Raw genomic sequence first — 22187 nt, 5'->3', positions numbered from 1 at the left:
CCACTAAAATGTTTCGACAGAAACACGATTTATCATAATAAAAATGTCCTACCTTGAGCTGTTCTTCCATCAGTATCTTGGGCAAAGGATCCTTTCTTGGGAGAAATCGTCTTTTGGTGGAAAGCTGTCCTCTTGCCATGTGGAAATGTCAACTGCGTTCGGGATGAACTGAAAAGCGTGCCCAACTTTTCACATCGTTGCAAAAATAAATGTCCCAAAATCGCACTAAACGGATATAAATTGCTATAAAACGCTTTAAATTAACTACTTTATGATGTTTGTAACTCCTATAACGAGTGAAAAGATGACCGGAGAAATATAACAGGCTAAACTAACGCTTGGAACAGGAGAGGGTCGGTGTCTTCCACGCGCGTTACGCAGCAAGAAAAGACTTGCTAGCTAAAGGTTTTTTTCATTTGTAGGGCCTGTGAACGTGCAATCGACCCCGTTGGAATCGTCATCACGTAAAGGCATCCAGGGGAAGACGTAAGAAGTGTCCGTATAGTCATAGCAACGACAGTGCCCTTTTAACTGACTTCAGAAAAGTGGCCAACATTTCTCAAATCTGACTCCATGTCAGGGAAATTGCTGTAGAATGGGCTCTGTTCCACTTAGAGACAAAATTTCAACTCCTATAGAAACTATAGACTGTTTTCTATCCAATAATAATAATAATATGCATATTGTACGATCAAGGATTTTGTGGGAAGCCGTTTAAAAAATTAGCCAAATTAGCATAAATAGTCTAAACAGCGCCCCCATCCCCAACAGGTTAAAATGGGTTAAAGTTATGTATAGTAACCCTAGGTGTAAAATAGTAAATAATGGCTACATCTCAGAAAGTTTTAAACTATCTAGAGGAGTAAAACAAGGTTGTCCACTATCGGCATATCTATTTATTATTGCCATCGAAATGTTAGCTGTTAAGATTAGATCAAACAATAATATTAAGGGATTAGAAATCCATGGCTTAAAAACTAAGGTGTCATTGTACGCTGATGATTCATGTTTTCTTTTAAAACCACAATTAGAGTCTCTCCATGGCCTCTTAGAGGATCTAGATACTTTTGCTATCCTCTCTGGATTAAAACCAAATTATGATAAATGTACCATATTACGTATCGGATCACAAAAAAATTCACATTTTACATTACCATGTAGTTTACCAATTAAATGGTCTGATGGAGATGTGGACATACTTGGTATACAAATCCCAAAAGAAAGAAATGATCTCACTCCAATACATTTTTATAGAAAGTTAGCAAAAATAGATAAGATCTTGCTACCATGGAAAGGACAATACCTGTCTATTTGTGGAAAAAATCACCCTGATTAACTCTTTAGTCATATCACAGTTTACCTATTTGCTTATGGTTTTGCCTACACCTAGTGACCTGCTTTTTAAATTATATGAACAAAAAATATTCCATTTTATTTGGAACGGCAAGCCAGATAAAATTAAAAGGGCCTATTTATATAACGAATATGATTTCGGAGGGCAGAAGTTATTAAAGCATTAGACCTCTCACTAAAGGCATCAGTCATACAAAAGTTATACTTAAATCCAAACTGGTTCTCTAGTCAATTGGTACGAATGTCTCATCCTATGTTAAAGAAGGGCCTTTTCCCCTTTATTCAGATTACACCTGCTCACTTTCGGTTGTTTGAAAAGGAAATAATCTCCAAAATATTGTTATTTTTTAAACAAGTCTTAGAAAGTTGGTTGCAATTTCAGTTTAATCCACCTGAAAGGACGGAACAAATAGTACAACAAATATTGTGGTTAAATTCAAATATACTAATTGATTAAAAAAACTGTATTTATCGAAGAAATTTTTAAAAAAGGTATAATTTTAGTGAATGATATCATAAATAGGACTGGTGGAGTTATGTCACACATGCAGCTAACACAGACATATGCTCTACCCAAATTTACAAACAATTAATTGCAGCATTACCACAAAAATGGAAGAGGCAAGTAGAAGGGGAAAAAAGTAAGGAACTTGTATGTCGGCTCTGTATTAAAGAACGTAAATGGTTAAAGAAAAGTGTGATAAATAAAAACATTTACCAATTTCATTTAAGGACCAAAACACTGACAGCTGTGCCATATAAAATAGTTGGGAAGAGATTTTCGATGTACCCATTCCATGTACCAATTCCATGGCACAACGCCAGATTCAAAAATTCTAATTTTTCAATTTAAATTACTATACAAAATTCTTGCAACCAATAGAATGTTATATATATGGGGGATACAATCTTCCCAGCTCTGCAGATTCTGCTGTGAGGAAGCAGAGTCATTAGATCATTTATTTTGGTATTATAGGCATTCACTATAGGCATTCAATTGAAAATACCTACATCAAAAAAATCCCACTTCCTGGATTGATTTTCCTCTGGTTTTCGCCTGCCATATCAGTTCTGTTACACTCACAGACATTATTTTAACAGTTTTGAAAACATTAGAGTGTTTTCTATCCAAATCCACGCTTCTCATGCAGACATTGAAATACTGCCTCCAAGCCATAAGAAGTTAAACCTTAATCCAGCAGTTCCCCTAGGGTCAACAGGGCCGGCTCCAGGCATAAGCGACATAAGTGGTCTCAACTTCATGTTGAGAGATAGAATAGTAGAATACACAAGGTGCAAGTTCCAAATTTGATTGTGCATCAGCAATTTTTATCATCAGCAGTCACTCAATTAGCCATGTCCGCTAACAATTTTTAGATTGGTAATATAGTCTAGCCAGTTATCTAAACTTAGAGTAATCATTGCCGAATACCGATCTGGCCCAGGGGCCCTGACCTCCAGGGAGCCCCCATTGATTTTGTTAGTCACTCTCACTCAGATATAATTCTCTCCACCCCATGGCAAAATGGGTAGAATTGCAGGAAATTAGCTTTAAAACTGAATTTTTTTATTTCTGCCCCATGGCAAAATGACTAGAATTGCATGAAATAAACTTCAAAACGTAAATGTTTCTCTCCGCCATCAAGAGGAGGTTACTAAAAACAATTTCCAAATCTCACTTAGGGCCCCCAAAAGGCTAGAGCCGGCCCTGTGGGTAAATATACTTCTCAGGGATGGTTTCTGATGGCCAACACAATACTTTATTTTTACCACTCAAGCACAGTTTATTTTGAGTCTCTGTTTGAAAAACCACTTCACATCCGAGGCTCTTCTGTAGCCGTTCTGGAAGCCGGGTTTCTTCAGAGGGAAAGAAGGAGAGAAAGAAAGAAATGGAGAAAAGAAAGAGAAGCGTGTTTTCTTTTTCTCTGGTTTGTTTTCCAGTTCTCTTTAAAATGAACTCTGGGTACAGGACTTGGCAGTTGCACATGGTGTGGTGAGTGAGTGAGTGAGAGAGAGAGAGAGAGAGAGAGAGAGAGAGAGAGAGAGAGAGAGAGAGAGAGAGAGAGAGAGGAGAGGGAGTGACGGGGAGGGAGAGTCTCTCTTCTCTTTCTTTTATTCACTCATAAACAGTAGATCCGAAAGAGAAAAGAAAACAATGCCGCCACACTTCCCTCCTATTTCAGTTGAACCAGATCAAATGGGGTCTTCTCAGTGTGTAAACAGGGGAAAGTACTGCCAGTGGACCAACCGTGTATGTTTTAGTTCTGGTTCAAGTGTAACTTGGGTGAACACAGAAAGAGTAGATATTGAATTGTTAAATAGTGTCAGCGCTGGAAAAGCAGTACTGTACTCACTGTACCATTCTTTTATGATTAGGACTAGAGCCCAGAGTTTTAACTGACCAGGTCACATTGTGGTCAGTAAAACTCAGGGCCCTAGTCATGATCAACTAATCACTGGTTATAGGAGAGAAGGTTGCGTCCCAAATGGCACCCTATTCATTAATAGTGCACTATTATTGACCAGGGCCCAGGGCACTATAAAGGAATAGGGTGCCATTTGGGGATACGCATGTAGAGTAGAGGCTACTATAGAATCTGCATGCTGATACTGTGGAAGAAGCCATATGTGAGGCTCAGTGAAGAGGAACCAGAACTCAATAAACACAGTGTCAAAGAGACGGGGTTCAAGGCCACGCTTGTCATGATGGAGGCTACACTTTGCGCTCCGCTGGCTCCTGCAGGGTTTGATGCTGTAATATAAAACGTCTGGGGCCACAATCCTCCACATTGTCTCTGTTGTTACCCCTACGTCACCCTCCTCTCCTCAGTAGACCCTGTACAGTCAACTCATCATCTCTCTCTCCCTCTCTCCTACCCCCCTCCCTCGCTACCCCACTTCTCTCTCACGCTCTTTCCCTCCTTACTCAAAACAACTGTTGTGCTCTCTTCCCACCTTCCTCTCTCTCTCTCTCCTCTTTCTCTCTCTCATCTCATCTCTCTTCTCTCTCTTTCTCTCCTCTTTCACTCTCTCTCCTCTTTCGCTCTCTCACCCCCCCGCTCTGCTTTTTCTTTCGCTCTGTCCTTTTTCTCTCTCTCCCTCTTTCACTCTCTCTCCCCTCTCTCTCTCCATTTTCTTTCTCTCTCTCCCCCCTCTATCTCTCCACCATCCCTCTCTCTCTCTCTTCCCCATCTCTCTCTCTCCTCTCTTTCTATCTTTCTTATTCTCTCTCTCCTCTATCTTCCTATCTCTCTTTCTCACTTCCCCCTCTGTCTTCCTCTTTTTCTCTCCTTCTAACCCACCCTCTCTCTCTCCCTCTCTCCTCTAGTCTTCAGTGGTGTCGGTGGGCTTTGCCCGGTTCCATCCTAACCTGGTGGTGGGGGGAACCTACTCTGGCCAGATAGTTCTGTGGAAAAACCACAGCCACCGCAGGACCCCTGCACAGAGAACCCTCCTCTCAGCTGCAGCTCACACGGTAAGTCCACAGTGCATCCTCAATGGCACCCTATTCCCTATATAGTTTTGACCAGAGCCCTATAGGGAATAGGTGCCACTTGGGATGCACACTAAGATTCCATGTGCACTGAAACACTGAGACACCCTGTAACAGAAATGCACCGTTTAGTTTCAACATATACGACTGCTTTAGTTTAAAGCAGTAACACAGATACACTTCTCCAGGAGCTGCAGCACACTGAAACCCAACCCTGCAATCTGTGGCCTCTGACGGCATTCAAAACATATAAGAGGAAGAATATAATGCCCTTGTATATCCTATATCCTGTATCTTAAATCCTATATCTTATCCTATATCTTATGTACTATATCCTATATCTTATGTGCTATACCCTATATCTTATATACTATACCCTATATACTATATCCTATATCGTATATACTATATCCTATATCGTATATACTATATCTTATGTACTTTATCCTATATCTTATATACTATATCCTATATCTTATATAATATACTCTATATCTTATATAATATACCCTATATCTTATATAATATACCCTATATCTTATATACTATATCCTATATCTTATGTACTATATCCTATATCTTATATAATATACCCTATATCTTATATACTATATCCTATATCTTATGTACTATATCCTATATAATATACCCTATATCTTATATACTATATCCTATATCTTATATACTATATCCTATATCTTATATACTATATCCTATATCTTATATCTTATATTCTATTTCCTGTATCTTATATTCAAGCCTATATCTTATATACTATATCCTACAGTTGAAGTCGGAAGTTTACATACACCTTAGTCAAATACATTTAAACTCAGTTTTTTCACAATTCCTGACATTTCATCCTAGTAAAAATTCCCTGTTTTAGGTCAGTTAGGATCACCACTTTATTTTAAGAATGTGAAATGTCAGAATAATAGTGGAGAGAATTATTTATTTCATCTTTTATTTCTTTCATCACATTCCCAGTGGGTCAGAAGTTTACATACACTCAATTAGTATTTGGTAGCATTGCCTTTAAATTGTTTAACATGGGTCAAACGTTTCAGGTAGCCTTCCACAAGCTTCCCACAATAAGTTGGGTGAATTTTGTCCCTTTCCTCCTGACAGAGCTGGTGTAACTGAGTCAGGCTTGTAGGCCTCCTTGCTCGCACATGCTTTTTAAGTTCTGCTCACAAATTTTATATGGGATTGAGGTCAGGGCTTTGTGATGTCCACTCCAATACCTTGACTTTGTTGTCCTTAAGACATTTTTCCACAACTTTGGGAGTATGCTTGTGGTTATTGTCCATTTGGAAGATCCATTTGCGACCAAGCTTTAACTTCCTGACTGATGTCTTGAGATGTTGCTTCAATATATCCACATCATTTTCCATCCTCATAATGCCATCTATTTTGTGAAGTGCACCAGCCCCTCCTGCAGCAAAGCACACCCACAACATGATGCTGCCTCCCCCGTGCTTCACGGTTGGGATGGTGTTCTTCGGCTTGCAAGGCTCCCCCTTTTTCCTCCAAACATAACGATGGTCATTATGGCCAAACAGTTCTATTTTTGTTTCATCAGACCAGAGGACATTTCTCCAAAAAGTACGATCTTTGTCCCCATATGCAGTTGCAAACCGTAGTCTGGCTTTTTTATGGTGGTTTTGGAGCAGTGGCTTCTTCCTTGCTGAGCGGCCTTTCAGGTTATGTCGATATAGGACTCGTTTTACTGTGGATATAGATACTTTTGTACCAGTTTCCTCCAGCATCTTCACAAGGTCCTTTTCTGTCGTTCTGGGATTGATTTTCACTTTTCGCACCGAAGTACGTTCATCTCAAGGAGACAGAACACGTCGCCTTCCTGAGCGGTATGACGGCTGCGTTGTCCCATAGTGTTTATACTTGCGTACTATTGTTTGTACAGATGAACGTGGTACCTTCAGGCATTTGGAAATTGCTCCCAAGGATGAACCAGACTTTTGGAGGTCTACAATTATTTTTTTTTTCTGCAGTCTTGGCTGATTTCTTTTGATTTTCCCATGATGTCAAGCAAAGAGGCACTGCGTTTGAAGGTAGGCCTTGAAATACATCCACAGGTACACCTCCAATTAGCTCAAATGACATCAATTAACCTATCAGAAGTTTCTAAAGCCATGACATCATTTTCTGGAATTTTCCAAGCTGTTTAAAGGCACAGTCAACTTAGTGTATGTAAACTTCTGACCCACTGGAATTGTGATACAGTGAATTATAGGTGAAATAATCTGTCTGTCAACAATTGTTGGGAAAATTACTTGTGTCATGCACAAAGTACATGTCCTTACCAACTTGCCAAAACTACAGTTTGTTAACAAGAAATTTGGGGAGTGTTTGAAAAACTAGTTTTAATGACTCCAAACTAAGTGTATGTAAACTTCTGACTTCAACTCTATATCCTATTCTATATCTTATATACTATATCTTATATACCTGTCCTATACTTTGTCCTATCATATACTTCATCCCCAACAAGCCTTCTGAGTCTCAACACATTGTGAATACCACCAAGGCAGGCAATAACGTTTAATGGTGGTGGTGGGAGTAGGGGGGAATCATTGTAGCTTCACACGCACACACACACGCACACACACACACACACACACACACACACACACACACACACACACACACACACACACACACACACACACACACACACACACACACACAGAGGCAGGCACATGTACACACACACACTGCCCCTGGATGCCATACATGCCCCCAATAATGAGAGGCTATGTCTAGGCCTTCTGAAAGGGGCCTTTGTGGGCGCCAAACAAAAATCAATTTGAGGGCAATAATTACATAATGGTTTCACACAACCCGCTGTATTTGCACAGCGCCGGATGACGGTGCCAAGTTGGAGTAAGGGTCTGTTGCACATTGGCATCTCATCACTCAATAAGAGCTTTGTGTCGTCTCAGGGTTATAGGAAGACATATTGTAGATGGATGTGCAGATTCACTTCATATCTGCTAATGTCTTTCATAAGATATTACAGTTTGTGGAGGAAAATACATGTGAAATACACTACAGCTTATTGAAAGTAGTATAAGTATTAAGTGTAGAGCTATTTAAGAAACAACACTAGTATGTAGATCGGAATTAAATAACAATTGGAACTTCAGTGGTATAATGTAGCTTAGTATTATATGAAGCTTGTAGTTATTAGCGTACGGTGTACATAGTGTACATTCCTGATGTTGATTTGAAACTGCTTGTACATACAGTATGTTGCCTGTGTATTCTGTTTATCGTAGCAGCACCATTTCACCAAGTCAAATTCCTATACATGCAAAAGTATTTGGCAAATAAAAGATGATTCTGATAGCATCCAGTGTGTTTACAAATGGCCATTCTCTTCATGTGTCTGTCCTTCCTGTTTTTCCTGTCTGTACTATAGCACCCGGTATACTGTGTAAACGTGGTGGGAACCAAGAATGACAACAACCTGATCACCGTGTCCACAGACGGCAGTATGTGCTCCTGGAGTCTTGACATGCTCTCTCAGCCACAGGTAAGAGCTGTTCCAGGGTCAGTCCTACCTGACCTGTAGCATTAAGGCCCATTTCTTCAGACTGATCCACAGTTAGCAATCTGTAGAATTAAGGCCCATTTCTTCGAATTGATCCACAGTCAGGAATCTGTACCATTTAACTTCTCTGCGCTACGTATCCCTTTTACGGGATAATTTTCCTAAACAACCGCTAGAATTGCAGGGCGCCAAATGCAAAAATATGACTAAAAATATTTATAATCATGCAATCACAAGTGAAATATACCAAAACACAGCTTAGCTTGTTGTTAATCCACCTATCGTGTCAGATTTTGAAAATATACTTTACAGTGAAAGAAATCCAAGCTTTTGTGAGTGTAGCAATCAATGCTACAACAGCTAGCCCCAAATTAGCATGGTCACGAAAGTCAGAAAAGCGATAAAATTAATCGCTTACCTTAGATAATATTCTGATGTTTGCACTCACGAGACTCACAGTTACACAACAAATGTTCTTTTTGTTCAATAAATATTACTTTTATCACTAAAAAACGCCATTTGGGTTGCGCGTTATGTTCAGAAAACCAAAGCCTTGTTCCGTTCGACAAATTCCAAAAAGTATCCGTAATGGTCGTAGAAACATGTCAAATGTTTTTTATAATCAATCCTCAGGTTGTTTTTAACAAACATAATTGATAATATTTCAACCGGACCATAAGGGCCATCTCACACCTACTCAATTCATTTTTTAATTTTTACTATTTTCTACATTGTAGAATAATAGTGAAAACATCAAAACTATGAAATAACACATATGGAATCATGTAGTAATGAAAAAGTGTTAAACAAATCAAAATAGATTCTAGATTTTAGATTTTTCAAAGTAGCCACCCTTTGCCTTTATGACAGCATTGCACACTCTTGGCATTCTCTCAACCAACTTCAATGTAGAAAATAGTAAAAATAAAGAAAAACCCTTGAATGAGTAGGTGTGTCCAAACTTTTTACTGGTACTGTATGTAGCTCCCTCCAGTAACCACGAGCACAACCGTTCCTTGATTTTAACTGGCGGCTTTATTCTGTAGTTTTAGTCAGAATTATCACTTTCCGTGAGAACTATAAAGTAAATGAAAATGCAGTTAACCACACTCTTAAAACCTTCTTGTCTTACGAGTGACTTATTAGCTTGATATAACTCTGAAGTGCTTACATACATAAACAGTTTAGCCGGAGCTATAACAGTATCAGATTAAACACATAAATAAAGGAAAAATACCTCATTGGCTGCTTATTACAGAATGGAGGAAATCAAAAACGTCACACTTATTATTACTGACATGAATTCACGCTTCATCCTTAATTATTATAACGTTACCATCCTAACATACACACTTCAACCTTTACGAACTACACCTGAAGACATGAAAACTTAGCTAACACAGCGCGGGATTGCCTTCACTCCAAAGGTGTGTTGCTATGATAATGATCCCCGTTACAACAGTTATTAGCCACGTAGTTCCGCTTGTCTTATCATTTCCCACGCACAGCGAAGACGTAAACAATTCAAACAAAGAAACAACGACATGGACTTACAGGTTAATTGTCAGTTACACTGTGTATGACATTGCATATTGTCATTAAAGAGAATGGTGCTATAACTGATTCATACAAAAGGTGTAACTAATTCCATGACAAAGCCCTAGCAAACTGTGTAACTAATTCCATGACAAAGCCCTAGCAAAAGGTGTAACTATTTCCATGACAAAGCCCTAGCAAAAGGTGTAACTAATTCCATGACAAAGCCCTAGCAAAAGGTGTAACTATTTCCATGACAAAGCCCTAGCAAACTGTGTAACTAATTCCATGACAAAGCCCTAGCAAAAGGTGTAACTATTTCCATGACAAAGCCCTAGCAAACTGTGTAACTAATTCCATGACAAAGCCCTAGCAAAAGGTGTAACTATTTCCATGACAAAGCCCTAGCAAACTGTGTAACTAATTCCATGACAAAACCCTAGCAAACTGTGTAACTAATTCCATGACAAAACCCTAGCAAACTGTGTAACTAATTCCATGACAAAACCCTAGCAAACTGTGTAACTAATTCCATGACAAAACCCTAGCAAACACAATATGTGCTATATAACTATATAACTGTATGTCTATGTGATGTATGTTAGACTCATTGTAACTAGGTCAGCACAAACAATCTTAACACTTCTGAAAGTACATGATGATAGCAGCCATGTGCAGACTACCGTACGATAATTGTGTTTTTTGTGAACATGAGGTTGAACCATTTAACCCTGTGTGTGTGTGTGTTGTAAAAGAGCATGGAGCTGGTGTACAACAAGTCTAAAGCTGTGGCTGTGACAGGCATGGCGTTCCCCACTGGAGACGTCAATAATTATGTGGTGGGGAGTGAGGAGGGAACCGTGTACACCGCATCTAGACATGGCAGGTTAGAGGAACGCACACACACACACACACACACACACACACACACACACACACACACACACACACACACACACACACACACACACACACACACACACACACACTTTAAGTTTAACGTTTTTATACAGTGTATCTCATAAGCGTAATAATACCAGCTACAAGCTCCTGCCCCCCAAAATGTGTCCCCTGTTCTCTCTGACATGCTCTCTCTCTCTCTCTCCCATGCTCCTTTGTAGCAAGGGGATCTGTGAAATGTTCGAGGGACACCATGGGCCTGTGACGCGCCTCAGCTGTCACAACGCCGTTGGCCCTGTAGACTTCTCCCACCTCTTCGTCACCTCGTTGTTCGACTGGACTGTCAAACTGTGGAGCACTGAGGTAAGAAGAGCTCTTTATACTGGACTGTGGAACACTGAGGTAAGAAGAGCTCTTTATACTGGACTGTCAAACTGTGGAGCACTGAGGTAAGAAGAGCTCTTTATACTGGACTGTCAAACTGTGGAGCACTGAGGTAAGAAGAGCTCTTTATACTGGACTGTCAAACTGTGGAGCACTGAGGTAAGAAGAGCTCTTTATACTGGACTGTCAAACTGTGGAGCACTGAGGTAAGAAGAGCTCTTTATACTGGACTGTCAAACTGTGGAGCACTGAGGTAAGAAGAGCTCTTTATACTGGACTGTCAAACTGTGGAGCACTGAGGTAAGAAGAGCTCTTCATTTCAACTTGTGTCCTCCAGGTCTCCTTTCACTGTCTGGTTCAAGCTTCAACATGAATGGACTGGACCTAACCCTAACCCAGCTAAACTGGATACATTTTTGAAGGGAGGAGGGAAGGAGAGGGAGGAGGGAAGGAGGTTGTGTCCGTGGCAGTGAACCGACTGGACTGGAGTGGACTGTGGAGGGAGGAAGCAAAGTATGGATGAAGAAAGGGAATGAGGGATGGAGAGAAGGGGAGGAGTGAGGCTGTTGACTGGGGTTAAAACCACAGAGAGGCAGCGGGGGCCAGGGAGGCTGCAGACTGCTGCGGAACTCCTCTATCTCCCATTCTGGCCTTTCTGTCTGGAGACAGAGGAGCGCACCACAACCACCACAGAGACGGACAGAGGGAGGAAGGAAGGGAGAAGGGAGGGAGAAATCCATCGTGCTGGAAGGCCACAGTGTTGGTTTACGAAGAAGAGACGAGGAGGGAAGAGACGAGGGGAGGGTAGAGGAGACGAGGGGAGGGTAGAGGAGACGAGGGGAGGGTAGAGGAGACGAGGGGAGGGTAGAGGAGACGAGGGGAGGGTAGAGGAGACGAGGGGAGGGTAGAGGAGACGAGGGGAGGGTAGAGGAAAGAAGAGATGACCCCATCAAAAGACTCACTCCACTGAAAGACCAAGATAGCATGAAAACCAAAATAAATACAAACCTAAAATAGAAAACAGACAATAAAAACATGTTCATCTTCAGCCTGGATCAATTTGATATACAGTAAACCACAGAGAGGCAGTGGGGGCCAGGGAGGCTGCAGATATACAGTAAACCACAGAGAGACAGCGGGGGCCAGGGAGGCTGCAGATATACAGTAAACCACAGAGAGACAGCGGGGGCCAGGGAGGCTGCAGATATACAGTAAACCACAGAGAGACAGCAGGGGCCAGGGAGGCTGCAGATATACAGTAAACCACAGAGAGACAGCGGGGGCCAGGGAGGCTGCAGATATACAGTAAACCACAGAGAGACAGCGGGGGCCAGGGAGGCTGCAGATATACAGTAAACCACAGAGAGACAGCGGGGGCCAGGGAGGCTGCAGATATACAGTAAACCACAGAGAGACAGCGGGGGCCAGGGAGTCTGCAGATATACAGTAAACCACAGAGAGGCAGCGGGGGCCAGGGAGTCTGCAGATATACAGTAAACCACAGAGACACAGCGGAGGCCAGGGAGGCTGCAGATATACAGTAAACCACAGAGAGGCAGCGGGGGCCAGGGAGGCTGCAGATATACAGTAAACCACAGAGACACAGCGGAGGCCAGGGAGTCTGCAGATATACAGTAAACCACAGAGAGGCAGCGGGGGCCAGGAAGGCTGCAGATATACAGTAAACCACAGAGAGGCAGCGGGGGCCAGGGAGGCTGCAGATATACAGTAAACCACAGAGACGTAGCGGGGGCCAGGGAGGCTGCAGATATACAGTAAACCACAGAGAGACAGCGGGGGCCAGGGAGTCTGCAGATATACAGTAAACCACAGAGATGCAGCGGAGGCCATGGAGTCTGCAGATATACAGTAAACCACAGAGACACAGCGGAGGCCAGGGAGGCTGCAGATATACAGTAAACCACAGAGACACAGCGGAGGCCAGGGAGGCTGCAGATATACAGTAAACCACAGAGAGGCAGCGGGGGCCAGGGAGTCTGCAGATATACAGTAAACCACAGAGACACAGCGGAGGCCAGGGAGGCTGCAGATATACAGTAAACCACAGAGAGGCAGCGGGGGCCAGGGAGGCTGCAGATATACAGTAAACCACAGAGACACAGCGGGGGCCACGGAGGCTGCAGATATACAGTAAACCACAGAGAGACAGCGGGGGCCAGGGAGGCTGCAGATATACAGTAAACCACAGAGAGACAGCAGGGGCCAGGGAGGCTGCAGATATACAGTAAACCACAGAGACTCAGCGGGGGCCAGGGAGGCTGCAGATATACAGTAAACCACAGAGAGGCAGCGGGGGCCAGGGAGGCTGCAGATATACAGTAAACCACAGAGAGGCAGCGGGGGCCAGGGAGGCTGCAGATATACAGTAAACCACAGAGAGGCAGCGGGGGCCAGGGAGGCTGCAGATATACAGTAAACCACAGAGACACAGTGGGGGCCAGGGAGGCTGCAGATATACAGTAAACCACAGAGCGATAGTGGAGGCCAGGGAGGCTGCAGATATACAGTAAACCACAGAGAGACAGCGGGGGCCAGGGAGGCTGCAGATATACAGTAAACCACAGAGACGCAGCGGGGGCCAAGGAGGCTGCAGATATACAGTAAACCACAGAGAGGCAGCGGGGGCCAGGGAGGCTGCAGATATACAGTAAACCACAGAGAGACAGCTGATGCCAGGGAGGCTGCAGATATACAGTAAACCACAGAGAGGCAGCTGAGGCCAAGGAGGCTGCAGATATACAGTAAACCACAGAGAGGCAGCGGGGGCCAGGGAGGCTGCAGATATACAGTAAACCACAGAGAGGCAGCGGGGGCCAGGGAGGCTGCAGATATACAGTAAACCACAGAGAGACAGCGGGGGACAGGGAGGCTGCAGATATACAGTAAACCACAGAGATGCAGCGGGGGCCAGGGAGGCTGCAGATATACAGTAAACCACAGAGAGGCAGCGGGGGCCAGGGAGGCTGCAGATATACAGTAAACCACAGAGAGACAGCGGGGGCCAGGGAGGCTGCAGATATACAGTAAACCACAGAGAGACAGCGGGGGCCAGGGAGGCTGCAGATATACAGTAAACCACAGAGAGACAGCTGAGGCCAGGGAGGCTGCAGATATACAGTAAACCACAGAGAGGCAGCGGGGGCCAGGGAGGCTGCAGATATACAGTAAACCACAGAGAGACAGCGGGGGCCAGGGAGGCTGCAGATACACAGTAAACCACAGAGAGGCAGCGGGGGCCAGGGAGGCTGCAGATATATAGTAAACCACAGAGAGGCAGTGGGGGCCAGGGAGGCTGCAGATATACAGTAAACCACAGAGACGCAGCGGGGGCCAGGGAGGCTGCAGATATACAGTAAACCACAGAGAGACAGCTGAGGCCAGGGAGGCTGCAGATATACAGTAAACCACAGAGAGGCAGTGGGGGCCAGGGAGGCTGCAGATATACAGTAAACCACAGAGACTCAGCGGGGGCCAGGGAGGCTGCAGATATACAGTAAACCACAGAGAGGCAGCGGGGGCCAGGGAGGCTGCAGATATACAGTAAACCACAGAGAGGCAGCGGGGGCCAGGGAGGCTGCAGATATACAGTAAACCACAGAGAGGCAGCGGGGGCCAGGGAGGCTGCAGATATACAGTAAACCACAGAGACACAGTGGGGGCCAGGGAGGCTGCAGATATACAGTAAACCACAGAGCGATAGTGGAGGCCAGGGAGGCTGCAGATATACAGTAAACCACAGAGAGACAGCGGGGGCCAGGGAGGCTGCAGATATACAGTAAACCACAGAGATGCAGCGGGGGCCAAGGAGGCTGCAGATATACAGTAAACCACAGAGAGGCAGCGGGGGCCAGGGAGGCTGCAGATATACAGTAAACCACAGAGAGGCAGCGGGGGCCAGGGAGGCTGCAGATATACAGTAAACCACAGAGAGACAGCTGAGGCCAGGGAGGCTGCAGATATACAGTAAACCACAGAGAGGCAGCGGGGGCCAGGGAGGCTGCAGATATACAGTAAACCACAGAGAGGCAGCGGGGGCCAGGGAGGCTGCAGATATACAGTAAACCACAGAGAGGCAGCGGGGGCCAGGGAGGCTGCAGATATACAGTAAACCACAGAGAGACAGCGGGGGCCAGGGAGGCTGCAGATATACAGTAAACCACAGAGAGACAGCTGAGGCCAGGGAGGCTGCAGATATACAGTAAACCACAGAGAGGCAGCGGGGGCCAGGGAGGCTGCAGATATACAGTAAACCACAGAGAGACAGCTGAGGCCAGGGAGGCTGCAGATATACAATAAACCACAGAGAGGCAGTGGGGGCCAGGGAGGCTGCAGATATACAGTAAACCACAGAGAGACAGCTGATGCCAGGGCGGCTGCAGATATACAGTAAACCACAGAGAGGCAGCTGAGGCCAAGGAGGCTGCAGATATACAGTAAACCACAGAGAGGCAGCGGGGGCCAGGGAGGCTGCAGATATACAGTAAACCACAGAGAGGCAGCGGGGGCCAGGGAGGCTGCAGATATACAGTAAACCACAGAGAGACAGCGGGGGCCAGGGAGGCTGCAGATATACAGTAAACCACAGAGATGCAGCGGGGGCCAGGGAGGCTGCAGATATACAGTAAACCACAGAGAGGCAGCGGGGGCCAGGGAGGCTGCAGATATACAGTAAACCACAGAGAGACAGCGGGGGCCAGGGAGGCTGCAGATATACAGTAAACCACAGAGAGACAGCGGGGGCCAGGGAGGCTGCAGATATACAGTAAACCACAGAGAGACAGCTGAGGCCAGGGAGGCTGCACATATACAGTAAACCACAGAGAGGCAGCGGGGGCCAGGGAGGCTGCAGATATACAGTAAACCACAGAGACACAGCGGGGGCCAGGGAGGCTGCAGATATACAGTAAACCACAGAGAGGCATCGGGGGCCAGGGAGGCTGCAGATATACAGTAAACCACAGAGAGGCAGCGGGGGCCAGGGAGGCTGCAGATATACAGTAAACCACAGAGAGGCAGCGGGGGCCAGGGAGGCTGCAGATATACAGTAAACCACAGAGACACAGTGGGGGCCAGGGAGGCTGCAGATATACAGTAAACCACAGAGCGATAGTGGAGGCCAGGGAGGCTGCAGATATACAGTAAACCACAGAGAGACAGCGGGGGCCAGGGAGGCTGCAGATATACAGTAAACCACAGAGACGCAGCGGGGGCCAAGGAGGCTGCAGATATACAGTAAACCACAGAGAGGCAGCGGGGGCCAGGGAGGCTGCAGATATACAGTAAACCACAGAGAGACAGCTGATGCCAGGGAGGCTGCAGATATACAGTAAACCACAGAGAGGCAGCTGAGGCCAAGGAGGCTGCAGATATACAGTAAACCACAGAGAGGCAGCGGGGGCCAGGGAGGCTGCAGATATACAGTAAACCACAGAGAGGCAGCGGGGGCCAGGGAGGCTGCAGATATACAGTAAACCACAGAGAGACAGCGGGGGACACGGAGGCTGCAGATATACAGTAAACCACAGAGATGCAGCGGGGGCCAGGGAGGCTGCAGATATACAGTAAACCACAGAGAGGCAGCGGGGGCCAGGGAGGCTGCAGATATACAGTAAACCACAGAGAGACAGCGGGGGCCAGGGAGGCTGCAGATATACAGTAAACCACAGAGAGACAGCGGGGGCCAGGGAGGCTGCAGATATACAGTAAACCACAGAGAGACAGCTGAGGCCAGGGAGGCTGCAGATATACAGTAAACCACAGAGAGGCAGCGGGGGCCAGGGAGGCTGCAGATATACAGTAAACCACAGAGAGACAGCGGGGGCCAGGGAGGCTGCAGATACACAGTAAACCACAGAGAGGCAGCGGGGGCCAGGGAGGCTGCAGATATACAGTAAACCACAGAGAGGCAGTGGGGGCCAGGGAGGCTGCAGATATACAGTAAACCACAGAGACGCAGCGGGGGCCAGGGAGGCTGCAGATATACAGTAAACCACAGAGAGACAGCTGAGGCCAGGGAGGCTGCAGATATACAGTAAACCACAGAGAGGCAGTGGGGGCCAGGGAGGCTGCAGATATACAGTAAACCACAGAGACTCAGCGGGGGCCAGGGAGGCTGCAGATATACAGTAAACCACAGAGAGGCAGCGGGGGCCAGGGAGGCTGCAGATATACAGTAAACCACAGAGAGGCAGCGGGGGCCAGGGAGGCTGCAGATATACAGTAAACCACAGAGAGGCAGCGGGGGCCAGGGAGGCTGCAGATATACAGTAAACCACAGAGACACAGTGGGGGCCAGGGAGGCTGCAGATATACAGTAAACCACAGAGCGATAGTGGAGGCCAGGGAGGCTGCAGATATACAGTAAACCACAGAGAGACAGCGGGGGCCAGGGAGGCTGCAGATATACAGTAAACCACAGAGATGCAGCGGGGGCCAAGGAGGCTGCAGATATACAGTAAACCACAGAGAGGCAGCGGGGGCCAGGGAGGCTGCAGATATACAGTAAACCACAGAGAGGCAGCGGGGGCCAGGGAGGCTGCAGATATACAGTAAACCACAGAGAGACAGCTGAGGCCAGGGAGGCTGCAGATATACAGTAAACCACAGAGAGGCAGCGGGGGCCAGGGAGGCTGCAGATATACAGTAAACCACAGAGAGGCAGCGGGGGCCAGGGAGGCTGCAGATATACAGTAAACCACAGAGAGGCAGCGGGGGCCAGGGAGGCTGCAGATATACAGTAAACCACAGAGAGGCAGCGGGGGCCAGGGAGGCTGCAGATATACAGTAAACCACAGAGAGACAGCTGAGGCCAGGGAGGCTGCAGATATACAATAAACCACAGAGAGGCAGTGGGGGCCAGGGAGGCTGCAGATATACAGTAAACCACAGAGAGACAGCTGATGCCAGGGAGGCTGCAGATATACAGTAAACCACAGAGAGGCAGCTGAGGCCAAGGAGGCTGCAGATATACAGTAAACCACAGAGAGGCAGCGGGGGCCAGGGAGGCTGCAGATATACAGTAAACCACAGAGAGGCAGCGGGGGCCAGGGAGGCTGCAGATATACAGTAAACCACAGAGAGACAGCGGGGGCCAGGGAGGCTGCAGATATACAGTAAACCACAGAGATGCAGCGGGGGCCAGGGAGGCTGCAGATATACAGTAAACCACAGAGAGGCAGCGGGGGCCAGGGAGGCTGCAGATATACAGTAAACCACAGAGAGGCAGCGGGGGCCAGGGAGGCTGCAGATATACAGTAAACCACAGAGAGACAGCGGGGGCCAGGGAGGCTGCAGATATACAGTAAACCACAGAGAGACAGCTGAGGCCAGGGAGGCTGCAGATATACAGTAAACCACAGAGAGGCAGCGGGGGCCAGGGAGGCTGCAGATATACAGTAAACCACAGAGACACAGCGGGGGCCAGGGAGGCTGCAGATATACAGTAAACCACAGAGAGGCATCGGGGGCCAGGGAGGCTGCAGATATACAGTAAACCACAGAGAGATAGTGGAGGCCAGGGAGGCTGCAGATATACAGTAAACCACAGAGAGATAGTGGAGGCCAGGGAGGCTGCAGATATACAGTAAACCACAGAGAGGCAGCGGGGGCTAGGGAGGCTGCAGATATACAGTAAACCACAGAGAGGCAGCGGGGGCTAGGGAGGCTGCAGATATACAGTAAACCACAGAGAGATAGTGGAGGCCAGGGAGGCTGCAGATATACAGTAAACCACAGAGAGGCCAGGGAGGCTGCAGATATACAGTAAACCACAGAAAGACAGTGGGGGCTAGGGAGGCTGCAGATATACATTAAACCACAGAGAGATAGTGGAGGCCAGGGAGGCTGCAGATATACAGTAAACCACAGAGAGGCCAGGGAGGCTGCAGATATACAGTAAACCACAGAGAGGCAGCGGGGGCTAGGGAGGCTGCAGATATACAGTAAACCACAGAGAGATAGTGGAGGCCAGGGAGGCTGCAGATATACAGTAAACCACAGAGAGGCCAGGGAGTCTGCAGATATACAGTAAACTCTAACATTGTTTTTTTTACTTTTTTACCTGTGACATATTAATGTGTGTAAGTATCATGGTACACTCAACAGACACACTCAAAGCTCAGATACTGCAAGTGCATGTATTATTCAGTGATATGTTCAATGTGTAGATGCACCAAGTCTATAACTCATATGTGAAGTATATCATGACAGATATTAAAACTTTTTGCAGGAGTGTGTTATTCTTTGGGTTTGAGGAATCTCCTCCCCTTTGAGGGGTACCACAGGAATGTATGTTTGTCTTCTGTCCCAGTGAGTGTGCTTAAGTGTGTGTATGTGTGCATAAGTGTGTGTGTGGATGTGGGCACACCTTAGCTGGCTAGCCTTTGCTTACCTAAGGCTACCCTAGAGGTTTACTTTCATCTTGCCAATCAACGCCATCAAAAGACACCGCTCTCTCCACAGAGACAAAAAGGGCACAATGCAGAAGTCGGAATGTTGCAAATATTGTGGTTGTAAAAACATGTAGGTTCAGGTTGTGACCTGCTAGACTGAGATGTTGACAGGGAGACGTCTAGAGACTGAGAATGCATCTAGTTGGGACCATAGAAGAAAGTTTCTGTGTATGAAATGGCACTCTATTCCCATATCAAATCAAATCAAATCAAATGTTATTTGTCACATGCACCGAATACAACAGGTGTAGACCTTAACGTGAAATAACGTGAAATGCTTACTTACAAGCCCTTAACCAACAGTGTAGTTTTAAGAAAATATTTACTAAATAATCAAAAGTATATATATATTTTTTAAGTAAGACAATAAAATAACAATACAGAGGCTATATACAGGGGGTACCGGTACCGAGTCAATGTGTGGGGTTACAGGTTAGTCGAGGTCATTTGTACATGTACAGTTGAAGTCGGAAGTTTACAAACACCTTAACCAAATACATTTGGTTAATACATCGATCACCACATTCTTTTGGAGAGATTGGAAACCCAAATTGGTCTACATGGACAAGTTCTGGCCTTGTTTAGATCTTATCTGTCAGAAAGATATCAGTTTGTCTCTGTGAATGGTTTGTCCTCTGACAAATCAACTGTAAATGTCGGTGTTCCTCAAGGTTCCGTTTTAGGACCACTATTGTTTTCACTATATATTGTACCTCTTGGGGATGTCATTTGAAAACATAATGTTAACTTTCACTGCTATGCGGGTGACACGCAGCTGTACATTTCAATGAAACATGGTGAAGCCCCAAAATTGCCCTCGCTAGAAGCCTGTGTTTCAGACATAAGGAAGTGGATGGCTGCAAACTTTCTACTTTTAAACTCGGACAAAACAGAGATTTTTGTTCTAGGTCCCAAAAAACAAAGAGATCTTCTGTTGAATCTGACAATTAATCTTGATGGTTGTAAAGTCATCTCAAATAAAACTGGACCTCGGCATTACTCTGGACCCTGATCTCTCTTTTGACGAACATATCAAGACTGTTTCAAGGACAGCTTTTTTCCATCTACGTAACATTGCAAAAATCAGAAACTTTCTGTCCAAAAATGATGCAGAAATACTGCATTAATCCATGCTTTTGTTACTTCTAGGTTAGACTACTGCAATGCTCTACTTTCCGTCTACCCGGATAAAGCACTAAATAAACTTCAGTTAGTGCTAAATATGGCTGCTAGAATCCTGACTAGAACCAAAAAAATTGATCATATTACTCCAGTGCTAGCCTCCCTACACTGGCTTCCTGTTAAGGCAAGGGCTGATTTCAAGGTTTTACTGCTAACCTACAAAGCATTACATGGGCTTGCTCCTACCTATCTTTCCGATTTGGTCCTGCCGTACATACCTACATGTACGCTACGGTCACAAGACGCAGGCCTCCTAATTGTCCCTAGAATTTCTAAGCAAACAGCTGGAGGCAGGGCTTTCTCCTATAGAGCTCCATTTTTATGGAATGGTCTGCCTACCCATGTGAGAGATGCAGACTCGGTCTCAACCTTTAAGTCTTTACTGAAGACTCATCTCTTCAGTGGGTCATATGATTGAGTGTAGTCTGTCCCAGGAGTGTGAAGGTGAACGGAAAGGCTCTGGAGCAACGAACCGCCCTTGCTGTCTCTGCCTGGCCGGTTCCCCTCTCTCCACTGGGATTCTCTGCCTCTAACTCTATTACAGGGGCTGAGTCACTGGCTTACTGGTGCTCTTTCATGCGGTCCCTAGGAGGGGTGCGTCACTTGAGTGGGTTGAGTCACTGACATGATCTTCCTGTCTGGGTTGGCGCCCCCCCTTGGGTTGTGCCGTGGCGGAGATCTTTGTGGGCTATACTCAGCCTTGTGTCAGGATGGTAAGTTGGTGGTTGAAGATATCCCTCTAGTGGTGTGCGGCCTGTGCTTTGGCAAAGTGGGTGGGGTTATATCCTTCCTGTTTGGCCCTGTCCGGGGGTATCATCGGATGGGGCCACAGTGTCTCCTGACCCCTCCTGTCTCAGCCTCCAGTATTTATGCTGCAGTAGTTTATGTGTCGGGGGGCTAGGGTCAGTTTGTTATATCTGGAGTACTTCTTCTGTCTTATCCGGTGTCCTGTGTGAATTTCACTATGCTCTCTCTAATTCTCTCTTTCTTTCTCTCTCTCAGAGGACCTGAGCCCTAGGACCATGCCTCAGGACTACCTGGCATGATTACTCCTTGCTGTCCCCAGTCCACCTGGCCGTGCTGCTGCTCCAGTTTCAACTGTTCTGCCTGCGACTATGGAACCCTGACCTGTTCACCGGACATGGTACCTGTCCCAGACCTGCTGTTTTCAACTCTCTAGAGACAGCAGGAGCGATAGAGATACTCTTAATGATCGGCTATGAAAAGCCAACTGACATTTACTCCTGAGGTGCTGACTTGCTGCACTCTCGACAACTACTGTGATTATTATTAT

General features: G+C 46.0%; 1 pseudogene; it reads left to right on the top strand.

The window, feature by feature from the left end:
- LOC129820338 (cytoplasmic dynein 1 intermediate chain 1-like) overlaps positions 1-22187 on the top strand; it is a 125515-nt pseudogene that overhangs the window by 81262 nt on the left and 22066 nt on the right.

Source organism: Salvelinus fontinalis, chromosome 22, assembly GCF_029448725.1.
Source record: "Salvelinus fontinalis isolate EN_2023a chromosome 22, ASM2944872v1, whole genome shotgun sequence".
NCBI lineage: Eukaryota > Metazoa > Chordata > Actinopteri > Salmoniformes > Salmonidae > Salvelinus > Salvelinus fontinalis.
This window is presented reverse-complemented; position numbering and strand designations above follow the sequence as displayed.